The 12,889-nt window shown below is 37.0% G+C and overlaps 1 protein-coding gene across 20 annotated transcripts in view; it reads left to right on the plus strand.

Annotated features, from left to right (window-relative positions):
* The window catches only part of MEF2C (myocyte enhancer factor 2C), a 156,003-nt gene that overhangs the window by 12,268 nt on the left and 130,846 nt on the right, over window positions 1-12,889 (plus strand). For 13 of the 20 annotated variants that reach the window (XM_054031376.1, XM_054031378.1, XM_054031357.1 and 10 more), the window contains exon 2: window positions 1,978-2,076. The gene's annotated coding sequence lies outside the window, so the exon portion shown is untranslated. Of the gene's footprint in view, window positions 1-1,977; window positions 2,077-5,123; window positions 5,162-6,281; window positions 6,757-12,889 lie in introns of those variants that run through there. The other 7 variants (XM_054031362.1, XM_054031363.1, XM_054031365.1 and 4 more) reach the window with 2 other exon arrangements.

The following is a 12,889-nucleotide window of genomic DNA, read 5'->3' on the forward strand; positions in this document are numbered from 1 at the left end:
ACAAGCTATCCATTACACAGATGATGCTCTTTCACTCAGCTCAAAGGCACACACCGCGTAGGACCCTCCCCAACCCCCCCACTACCCACTTCTTCCACTCCAAACGCGTAGGTCACACTCCTTGTACTCCTCCCGCTTCCATCATGCCTTCCCCGGGCACACCCAACTCAACAGCACTCTCTCCCAACATCCAGAACACATTACCCCCCCACACACACACACACCCGGGCCATGCACCCGAAATCTGCGTCTCGCTCCTAATATGTGTATATGCACACACACACACACACACACACACTATCTTCCATGTTCACAGATGACACTTGCTGCCCTGTCTTCAGTGCGCACGCACATTTGTCCCTCTCTTCCCAATCCATGTCCATGAATGACATCCCCCGTTCCCCCGTGCACACACACAACTGTCGCTTCCCTTTCCCCAATGCACACACAAGACGTACGCCCTAGTGCACACAAACGGCATTTGCCCCTCCCCTCTCTTTCTCCTAAGCACACACTGCACACACACACAGGCTCGTTGCAACTGTGAGTTACAAATCCGAGAGGAGGGAGAGAGCTTGGATCTGAACCCCGATGCCTGGTGTAGTATCAAAAGCCGCTACGGACACATTTTGCTACTAGTACCAACACTAGTTGGCTGTTCTTTTTCTGACACTACACCGGCAGCAGCCTGAAGCCGGAGGAGAGGAGGGGAAATCCGACGGGTACCGCGCGGCTTTTGCTTTACTGTACTTTTGATTGGTCTGTAATCTGCGCAGTGTCAGTGGATTGAGTGGCCATAAAAATCATCTGCTGGGGTTTGGGCTGTTTGGACTCAAAAGCAGCCCTTGGCTGTGGGCTTGTGGATGTTTGGTAAAGGCTGGCCAGAGTCCCAAGTTCCGGGAGGCTCAGAAATATCCCCTCCTTTCTTCCCCTCTCCTTACTGCCCCTCTTTAGAATCGAACCCACTCGTAGTATGAAGAGTTTAAAGAAAGGGACCCACACTGTAGCTGCAAGGCGAAACCAGGCGTACTGTGTCTGTGAGGGGGCTTTGCAGGACCCATCCTGTGTATATCCCAGTGTTTTGTGAATGACCTCAAGAGACTGGAATATACTAACTTCCTAGTTATGAAGAATAATAAGCTTCTCCTAAAACTCAAACACTGTCTTGTGCAGTAATTCTCAAACTATTTCAAATGTGCAAATAAAAATGAAACTTTTTTTAAAGTATTAATAGAAAGGCAAGATGTTATCAGGAAACTATCAGATAAGAAATGGTCCAAATGATCATTCAAATAGTCTACAGCTATAAACCTGGCCATTTACTCGATTACTTTGCTGGGAGGCACATTACGATTTGTGTGAAGACACCATTTTCACAAGCAACTAGTGTACAGAAGGCCGGACAAACAATACAAGAAGAAAAGTGTTCTGATTACAGGCCGTTTTGCAATCTAAAAGGTAGGCCTTTATGGAACCTTCCTTAGATGGTTGTTGGTGTGTAAAAACCAGTAGTTCTTTAAAAAAGAACATAAATTGATTAATACACTTTGCCATAAAATTACAGCTTTTGACACAATAATGTTAATTGTTACCTCTGTACAGTACACCTCTTCATTAAGCAGTGAAGGAACTGTTTAAAAAAACAGTGAAGACAACCATAAATATTTTATATAATACCTACTCCGAAGATTATTACACTCTCAGATCAATAGTTTTATTACAATTCACAATTTTATTGATATTTCAGCATCCCCAAAGTAGGATTCAGATGGATTTTACTGCAGCTGTTTAATACATAAAGGTATTTGATTATACATAGTTAAAAGTGATATGATGGTGAGATGTAAGTTCCGAACAATAAAGACTCCGTTTTTTTCAGAAGCTGTTTCTTTCATACATCTCTTTAAATGAATTTGCCTCACTACCACAGACCTACATTTTAATAATATGCTACTTTTGTGCTTTTAAATATCTAAGGTGCCGAATAAGAATTGTAAACTGTGAAGTAACTACTATGGAACAGATTAAGTAAAGCATTGGAGGCGGATGATTTTGACAATAAAGAGGGTGTATGTGGTGAGTGTTTAATATTTATTGCATTTAATATTATTAAGTAGTTTTTATAATTTCAAATTTTAGGCTCAAATTCTGCTGTATTGTGTACTTACAGGTATACCATTGACAAAGGCTTTCTGTAATCATTGCGTGCTGTGCATTACACCATTTTAGTAATGGCATACCATTTTATTTAAAGTTCATGTCTCAGCCATGCCTTGTGAATATCTTTTATAATTAATTCATTTGACAAGAAATTATATACATTCCAGTTCTTTCCTATGGTTTATAAAATATTTAAATTCTGCTCCTGGAATCCATATCCTATTATCTTTGAGATTTTTCGAATGTATACATTATGTTCAATTATAAAGACATATGGATTGAAGGAATATTCTGAATGACTGTAGAACAAATACAGTACTGCTGAATAATCTTGTGGGGTAGATTAATCTATAGCCTTGATTCCTCTCAGGGTGGGTTGCTGTGGCAACCGCCCCAGCTCACTTTAAAATAATTTTTTAAAGCTCACTTCAAGAGCTACACCCAGCATGGGCCAAGTTAAAAAGCAGACAGACATAGGAAGAAGTGCTTTAGTACACCGCTGTTATAAGATAGAGAGGTGGTTTTAAGAGCAAGGGGTGGAGTGGGGTGGGGCAGAACTCTGCACAGAAAATAGAAACTAAACCACCCCAGGGTTAGAATGCAAAGTAAGTGGATCATTTTGTCCTAATCTCAGTTATCTTCTGTTGAAATGTCACTTAATGATGTAAATTGGTAGCCTCATTTCTTTTAAGAAATTTTTTGTCACCAGGTACAGAAGATTAAAAATGGACTTTAATAAGACCCTTTATGGGGTTGCTCGCTAAGCTAACCATGAGATAATCACACTCTAAGGAAAAGAGACACTTTGCTATATCTCATTCTGATAAGGCTTTGGGGATCTGAGTTTCTAATGATCCCACCTCATATTATGCGTTATTGTTTAATTCAGATATGTCAGGTGATGCATTGGAAAAAGGTGCAACATTGTTCATAGTACAGGTTGCCAACAGGCCTATGAATGACCAATTTACAACAGGAACCATAGCTCAGATTAGACCATTTTGGAAGAAATCCAAATGGGATTCTCCCCCAAAATATTTGCTATTTATGATGCATGTTTTTAAAACTTGGTACAGATAACAAAGTAAAGATTTTTCGTTGTTTAAAATTATTCCAGATTCTAAAATTAACCCTACCAGGTATCATAGAATCATAGAATCATAGAATATCAGGGTTGGAAGGGACCTCAAGAGGTCATCTAGTCCAACCCCCTGCTCAAAGCAGGACCAATTCCCAACTAGAAAGATTCTACACATATTTCAAAAGATATTGTGTATTTGTGTACTAATATATGCTTTATTGAATCCTGGAATTGATGAGGAAGCATGCCCTCTACTGTAGATCTGTCCATCTGTCTGTTTTTCCACTTAATGTTTGAACTCTGTTTTAAGATGGAGGTGTCCTCTTCATTGCTTTGATGAATTGTGCTCTGACAAAAACCTGGCACAGTTTACAGATACTCTAATATATGAAGGTCACAACTATTTAAAGATTAGGCCCTCAGAGCCTAAAAATGTGGAAGGCATAGTAGACATATTAAGCAGCTGTACATATTACTTTGTTGTGGTAATTGCTATCTGATTTCTTGATGTTGAATTGAAGTACCATCCAAGCTTTATCCTGCCAACTAAAGGGTCTACTTGAGCCACTAGACAAAAGCCTGAAAGATGCATTTAGCTTGCGCAAAATCCAACAGATTACAGCCATTTTCATCTACAGCACAAAGGTGTGAGCCTGGAAACTAGATGTCCCATTGGAGCATAATGCTCCATTTTTTTAAAAACTAAGAAAATATTAATGTTATTGCTGTTGGAAAGACTGGTGCCATATTGATAGCTGGGAAAATGAAACTCTAGCTACAGAATAGGCACAGCAAGGATAGGATCAGTGCAAACTTTCCCATATTTCTTTACCAGAGTGCCTCACTCCAAACCTGGTGAGACCACTAGGGCTGAAAGGGTAGTTCAGACTTCATGTTCTCCCAGATTTTGGTCCCTCTGCTGAGACTACTCACATGTGTGCGAACTACTGTCATTTATTATATGTCTGTATGGTGTCTACCTGGCTGAGGCCTCTAGAGGCTACTGCAATATAAATGTTTATATTTATTTATTATTAATTATGATTATTGTTGTTGTTGTGTTTTACGGGATGTGATCCGTGGATATCTGTCCAGTAAGAATTGTCCGCCCATTATTATCAAATCGGATCATAATGCAGTAGATGGTTAAGGGACTTGTAGTCAGTTAAGGCACCACCTAAGTATCAAAACTGAGAACAGTCTTGGGCAATATTTTATAACTCCATCAGTTTCATTCAGATCTGGCCATGCTTTGAGCATTCCTGCTTTAGAATATACAGTAAAGTAAATAGACATTTATTAATTACCTAAACTGAAATTTTAGAAGTCAGTCAATGGCCCAATGGGATATTTACATGCAAAAAAAATTGTAGGGTTAGGCCCTTGAAATAAAAATAAAGTAAACCAAAATAAGTCTTACTGTTGTTTTATTCACTGCTTTGTTGTTATTATATATATTCTTCAGGTTTCCTTCAGGTCTGTTATGGCTTATACCTTTATAAAGTATCCTGTTGCTTTCAAAGCATTATAGAAGTTGGCTATCTACATAAAAGTTAAAACAAGAATCTGCAAAGTAGTTTTACTCACAAAGTTTTACATATGCTTAATTTTGACTTTTATTTGTGTACAGAAGAGTCCTTTCAGTACTGGTGGTAAAGGTAAATGAGCATATTAAGAAGGTTCTGTCATATTATGTAGTGTGTTGGAAATACTACATTTCAGTGGAAAAGTCTGCAGAAAGACCATCTCATGCAGTAGGGTCTGATTTGGACTTGTGCAATGAGGCAAACAGTACTTTATCTAACCAGCAACCCGGTTTGCTGAGGGAGTCTGTTTATTTGCATTCCCTCAAACGTTAGCATCACGATTGTTTCTCTCCTAGCCCCGTGCCTGCTTCCTGTGCAGCTGAAGCAGCCCAGGGTAAGTGAAGTCACCAGCAATTGGATACGTAAGTCTAATGCGTTTGGGAAGTTGGGTTGGTTTACAGACTGAAGGCTCCGAAGAAAGAGGCCAATAAAGGTGCAAGGAGACTGGGTAGGAAATGTCATGCGGGCTAAAAATACACACGCCTGCTGCATAGATATGTTTGGATATGTTTCGAAACTGATTAAAAAGTTGTTGGCCTGACAGCCTCCAGTTGCTTGGATGATGATGATAGGATCTTCTCTGCCGCTTGCACAGACTTTGCGTTTCAGCGCCCCTTTCAGTTTATTCTCCTTTAATAATTGCCGGCATCCTCTATTTCAATTGGGTACCTGTCTCCGCTCTCTTGTACATAGACATTGGAATGTATTGATGCCCAGATATTTTCCTGTTGACCACATATGGGAACGATCACGGGCATATTAGGATAGGAGCATTTATTTTTAAACCCCTTTCCCCCGTAATTCCTCGCATTCAAGCAGCGATTGTTTTGTGTAAGTGTTGCCACTGGAGGACATTGGGCGCCCTTTATTAGCAGCAATTCCAGTGTGCGCAGCATTTGCCGTGGCTGTTTCTGAGCTGGCCCAGAGTGTCTCTCTCCCAGATCCTGCAGTGGTCTTGTGTCCTATTGCTGCTGAACCTCACCAGAAGGGGGGGAAGATGCACCAGCTCGCCGTATTTTCTTAATTTTGTATAATAAAGGATTGTCATTAGGTTTGCGTGTGGCATATGCCATTACCCCCACCGCAAAACTAAAATTAGCAAAATGTCAGGAATGGAGAGATTGATTCACCCAAGATGCAATTATCATTTAAAAAGTGCTTGATTGAGGTGCTGATGTTCGGTGATTTATTCTGCATACCATATACATAATTAAAGTAGTGTAGTGGAGTAATTTATCAATCTAGTTTAGACTAGAGGGGCAAGGAAAGGCGCTGCTGCCGCTGCTGCTGCTCTATGTTTGTTTTATTAAAACGCTTTCGGGATCTGATCCCGCCCCCTTTTTGCAAGAGTGAAACTGATTATTTCTCCAGCTCGGGAGGAGAGAGTCATTCGTTTGGGATTGTGGGAGAGAGAGAGAGAGAGAGAGAGAGAGAGAGAGAAGTAGAGAGAGAGACAGAGAGAAGGGAGGAAGGGAGAGAAGCAGAAAAGGACACCTCATCAAGCGTGTAGTTTTGAATCCCTTCCTTGCCTCTTCCTTCCCCCCTCCGCGATGTTACAAAGGCTGTGAGCTGCTCTCTTTTTCCCATTCGCCTTCTGTCACTTCCTTCCTGGACGCTTTCAGGACGAGTCCGGTTACTTTTAATCCAGCCAGCAGCACAGCCACTTTCTCCTCCTCCACGCTGTGCACTCACACACACACACACACACACACACACACACACACAGATACACACACACACATCAGACATCTTCTGGCTGCTATTGGATTGACTTTGAGGCTTGTGTGTGGTTCAAGGAGGCTGCATGTTGAACCAGGTGGTGAACACTTAAAAGGCTGGAAGAAGTAAAGGGTTTTTTGTTTTTTTATTTTTTTTCCTAAGAAAGGAAAATATCTCAAGGACTAGTCTGCTCATCTAAATGTTTGTAATGTAAGTACATATGAAATTCAGAATGGAAATAAAATAGAGTGGGGATTGTATATGAGCCCCATATACATATCCTATTGCATTTTTAAGAATGTTATCCGTCTATGTATGTGTACTGGGATTGAGGTTAGTTGTATACTTTTTAAATATATGAATCCACTAGCAATTGCCTTAAAGTAACTTTTTAGTCAAGCAACTTAGTTAAATCACCAGCTATTCAAATTACTCATCCCCATCAGTCTCTTAAGTGTTTAAAGTTTCATGAAGTTAGTTCACGTCATTAGTGTGCTTGATATCATAAAGTGTGTGCAGTTTGTTTGGTTTTAATATTTCACCAAATGCTATGACCTTGTAGTACTTGCCCCCTGATTTATCAAACAGTTCACTGAAGAAACAGTCTGGCAGGGGAGCAAAACACTCTTAAACGTCATATGCCACTGCTCTTTTCAGTTCTTGCATTTAGTTTTAGATAAAGCATGCCTGTAAGTGTATACCTTTTTTGCATCTCCTTTTTTCACACTTAAGTTTGAGATGCAGAGGCAGCTTGCATTATGGCATATGGTGTGTTCTTCTGTTAGAATGAAAGTTCTGGTATTCGCATAATACTTGAACTAATCTTTATATTAAGAGTGAGTAAGGTTAGATCTCCTTTACAAAACTGGCTATTTTTTACTTTTGATTAAAATTACTTAAGGTCTAAGATAAAGTTTGGTGTAAAGGGGGAATTTAGAAAACTGTTGGTGGATTATGGAACTGGAATACTTACATTTTCTAGATAATTTAGTATGGTGTTCTGTCATCTTGGAAAACCAAACAAGAATAAAACTATATTACTAATTCTTTTACTCCAAAAGTACATGAAAAGGGTAAATAGCATAGGGCAAAGCTTTATATCTGAATAATTTCTGTCACTTCAGGGCCCTGCGGTTATATGTTTTTAAAGAAAGTTTTTATTCTCATTGGTTGTACATGGTGGTTATGATTAGCAAATACCTGTCTTTTAAAATAAAATATCTTAATATATACCTTAATATTAGGATGTAAGAATTAAGCAGAGAAAGGCACTTTGCCAATATTTTACTGGAGGTCTATGGAGAATTGCCTAGACACAAAATGCACTTTCCTACCACATATCTGATGATAAGTTTAATGGCAATTGCCTTAAATTATATTCTCATTTCATAGATTTATTTTAAAAGGGGTATAAAGGTGGCCAGCAGACCAATTATGTTAGACAAAAAAATGTGACTAGCTTTCTTTTTACTGGCACTTTGCAGGGTATTGTGGTTGCAGAGGAAAGATGTTTATATGGAGTATAATAACTCTAATCCCTAGAGGCTTGGCAGAGCATGGAAATATGACCACCTGTGAACCAGTTTGAACCTCTGTAGTACTGGCTGATTTCAGTTTCGAACACTCATGCAGTTGGCCACTTTGGAAATTTGTCATTTTCTAAATTATTATTGTTAGAAGATGCTTAGAACATTGTTCTGAGACAAAAACCAACCAACAACCAGAAATCCCACAGTGTTTCTTATTTTAGCCATTTTATTTAAATAAATATAGAACTATGACATCATATATGTATTTTCTCTGTATTTTGGTGAAATACGTAATTCATATTGGGTCAAATATTAACTCTTGTTGAAGACACTGAAAGACTTGACTGAGTAAGAACTTCAGGTTTGGGTCCTAAATCCAGAGTGTCTGTATTCCTGCAATACACATCCTTTGGTTTTAAAAATCGGACATACATTTTTTACTGTTTATCTTATGGACAGCATCTGAAGGACAAATCTAGGGCCTGATCATGCAAACCTTCATTCATGCAAGTAGTCCTTAAATAAGTCCCACTGATGATGGTGGAACTACCTGTATGAGGATAGACAACTCATGTGAGTAATAATTTTCAGGAACAGGCCCACAGACAGAAGATCCTAAATCAGATGTCTATCTGGCAGTTGGCATAAGATGTGAAAGAGTAGAGTGCCACATTAAATTTCCTTATAAAAGAATACAGTTGTAACATACTATCCCATTTTCTCGGAGTTTTTCTCTTATGCCTGTTTGACCAAGAAAAAGACAATTTAAGTTTAAACATGCCTTTCAGTGTTGATGCAACAATAAATGATGAACAATATGTGAGATTAAAATCTTTCAAAATGATGCGTCTGGATTGCCAATTTAGGAGTACCTTACAGTGATCAGACAAGCGTTTTTTACTTTTTAAGCTTCTTCCAATTTCCTGGTAGTCTGAAGATTCTTCTTAAAGCTTTTTTTGTTTTAGTGCATATATAACTTTGCTTGATAAAGTCCTTTTATTTGTGTGTATGTAAATTACCCACAGAAAAGAGAGAGGGAGAGAGAGAGATGATCATGTAAACAGTTTTATCTTGTGAGTTTAAAACATTTAGTGCCTTGTGGACAAACAGAAATTAACCTTTCCAGACTTTTTCCAGAAGTTCATCTTTAAAAGTTTTTGATTGTAAATGTTTTTAGCTTCTTTGTGTACCTCTGTAATAGGAAGGAATGGTTAAATAACTACGTAGAAACTTAACAGTTGCGTAGAAGTTTCAAATTAAATATTTTTTTGCCATTTTAAGTTTTTCTTTCTTTTCCTCTTTTTTGTAACAGGTTAATTTTTCAGCTGATCAGTAAAGTAGTACAGTGCATCCATAAGAGTATTTCTGTATCTTGTTGAGCAAAAAGTCATGCCCTGATATTGAATGCATAAAAGAATGTTTTATGATTCTTAACTACGTTTTCATCTGTTGGACCAAACTTCTAAATTACACATTAATTTACCAAAAATTCAGAAAAGATGGTTTGGTGTTGTTTTAAGTACACTGATTGTGGAAATAACATAAATAAGATACTCTATAATAAAATAAAAGTTTTATTGTATTAATTGATGCAATATTTTGGAGTATAATTTGTGTATCTATTTGTGTAATGCACTTCAGGCATCTTAAATCCCATAGTATAATATAAACAGACATTTTTCTACATCTACATTTTAGTCTATTTGATGATTTAGAGACAAACCTCTAAAATTAAAAACAGGTTTATTTGTAACTCAAGAGGTAGAAAACTTTAGCACTAAGATTAATGATATCAGGTTAGTGTATGAAAGGGTTAACAGTATACCTTTGCACCTTATTTCAAAAATAAAACATGTACAGAAGAACTCCGGTCAGCATGCACTATTTAAGTTGTAAGTGAAAAATTGAAATATTTTAAATATGCTTTCTTCATTTTATGAATATAGTAATTGCCTGGCTGCTCTGAAAGGATTTAAGCTAATCTTCTGAGAGCTGATGGTCAGTATGTTACATGTGGACAGGTGATTAAAAGCTAGTGTCTTCAGTACTGTACTTTAATCTCACAGTCGCATTGACTGCAGTGCAGTAGAGCTTGGCTGTTCACCGGGATCTGTCATCTTTAGGAAATCAGACCAGCTTATAGAGGCGATTCACAAAACCAACAGTGACAACAAAGTCTTATGTGCCTTACAAAAGAAGGATTAGGCAGTTCTCATGTCATTTTGATCAGACAGAGATAAAAGCTGATTGCTGCAGCATGGCAAGGCACACGTCAATTTCAATTGATTATTAATAAGGATACTATAACCCTGTTGCTTAGTCATTGTTAAATGCAATTCAAAGCAGGGAAAATTCAATTTTGAAATGATTGGTTTTATATGACGTGATAAAAATGATTCACATGGAGCATTGTTGCATGTCTTTCAAAAAATCACTGTTTATTCAACACTTGTTGAAAATAGACTTAACATTTAGAGTATGTAAGTGTTTTGGGGGCTTTTTTTAAAAAAAAATATTGGTTAGGTGATACATCCTTCAACAGCAATTAGATCATTCTTGAAACTGCCTGAGACTATACTAAATTCATAGCACTTATCCTACTAGGAACATATGCAAAAAGCATCTGCATTTTACAATTTAGCAAAAGTGTGGCATTAAGCATCAAGTAAATTATCTTAGTTCCAGGTAGTATTCCATTATATTTTAAAATATAATATTGAGCTGTACTTTGTGTTACATCTGTAGACATCACAGTATGTTTTAAAAATTAATTAGCAAATCAAATGTGGATCTTTTTTCTTTTACTACAATCTAATTTGGCAATATAATATAAAGTGTTGGCTGTTTTTGCAGGGAATAAAGTTATGACATATATGCTATACTAACATTTGGAAGTATCAAACTTTCATAGATGACTAGTTCTGGTAATGTTTTACCTTTTTTTAAACAGAACTCCTTTTTTTACCCAACTGATGCCTCCTAGTGTTTCACATAATAAAACACTAATGAGACACCCATAAATGTAAACATTGCTTTTTCATTGCCTGCATCTGATGTGATACATACTTTTTCATTGCCTACATCTGATGCAATACATAAAATTAATATTTATGTGTTTAATTTTGTGTGTTATTAAAATCAGACAGGAAATTCCTGTAAATGAGATGTTTCATCTCAATGGATACTATGCACATATTTACAATTTTTCTTTAACATTGCGTAACTGTATTTTGGAAATTTTGTATCTCAGATAGAGAGCATTTTCTGTCTCTTTTACTTCCCATGTACATTATGTGAACTTTTGAAAGTATTATAGGGCTCAAATGGGGTTTAAAAAAGATGCTGATAGTTTAGCATTTCCATTTTTAAGGCCCTGAAAATATAGGTGCAGAAGAGTTTGAAATATCCTGGAGTGCCTCACAGCCAAATAAAATTAAAAAAGAGAAAGAATGCTGTGAGACATGCTGTCTCACTTCAAATCCTAAAGCAGCATAAAATAATTGTTAAGTTTTGTCACATTCTGTAATTATTCCTGTGTATTTTATATTTGAATAAGTAAGAGAACTGTATTAATCTAATTTTTAAAGGTTTGGAGCACCCACAGCACACTGACTTCAATGAAAGCTGCAGGTGACCAGCACCTTTGAAAATCAAGTCTTTTATATATAGATGAATAGAGTATATAGTGGTGAAAACTGAAATACAGCATTAGATTTCCACAAGTTTGCTATGGTTATAACATGACTCACCAGTACTTGAACAAAAATATGATTTTATTAGATTAATACCATGTGACAGTAGAGGGTTTTTTTTGAAGGTGGAGGGGTCTGATTTTCAAAAAAGTTGTATAGCACCAGGGCTTTTGTGGCTCCTGCAAGTTACTGTGATGAGGTATAACTTACTGGACTCCATTTGAACTGTCAGGTGTAATTTTATAAGGAGAAAGAAGAAAATAGGATTTGCAGCAGTTTTGCAAATTTGAATGTCACAAGATTTTCAGTAAGGTATGAGAATAGCATAACTGTGACATCAGAAATATAACATGTTATTCTAACACTTTGAGGAAAAACATTGGATTTCATAAATTTTTGGCTTACCATGTAAGTTACAAATAGATATAAAGAGAGTGAGATTCCTTACACTTTCACAAATCTGAATTTTATCAGTTAAAAAACCTGATAAAAGTTAATAGCTTTTTCACAATGCGTATATAACACGTGTGGGTGTATATTTACATATAAATATATATTTTCATATATTAAATAGTTATGGTCATATCCATGTATGCAGCTCTCACTGAAATAAATTGGAGTTTGGCTTTAGATCAAGTGCAGCGTCTGGTCTTTAGGTTGTATTCTGCCTCACTCACATATGAATAATTTAAACTAGGGCTCAACAGTACTGGGATCTGCCATTTATTTAAGCCACTTGTGATCAGACAGTATCCCAGATCTTTAAACTTGTTTGAATCTTGGAAACACTTTAAAGTATGAGAGAGAGTTCATCCTTCAACCAGGAAAACAAATTGCAAAAAGGGATGGAAGTCTCCCACAAGAACTAGTTGCACTGCTTCTTCCCTTGAAAAGAGAAAGTAAATTTGAAAGACCGAAGAAGAGAGTTGCACGGATAGGAATTTTTTAGGGCAGCTCAAGTGTGGGGAGTGTATATCTAGGAGTATTAGGCTGAAATTAAGCTAAACTGAGAGTCAATAAATATTTCCTTACAGTGACACATAATTAGGTTGTGGAATAATGTCCTCAGAGAAATGGTAGAAGCCCTATTGTCTTGAGTTATTTGGATTGGATGAAGTACTC

Source organism: Malaclemys terrapin, chromosome 6 (genome assembly GCF_027887155.1).
Source record: "Malaclemys terrapin pileata isolate rMalTer1 chromosome 6, rMalTer1.hap1, whole genome shotgun sequence".
In the NCBI taxonomy this organism is placed as follows: domain Eukaryota; kingdom Metazoa; phylum Chordata; order Testudines; family Emydidae; genus Malaclemys; species Malaclemys terrapin.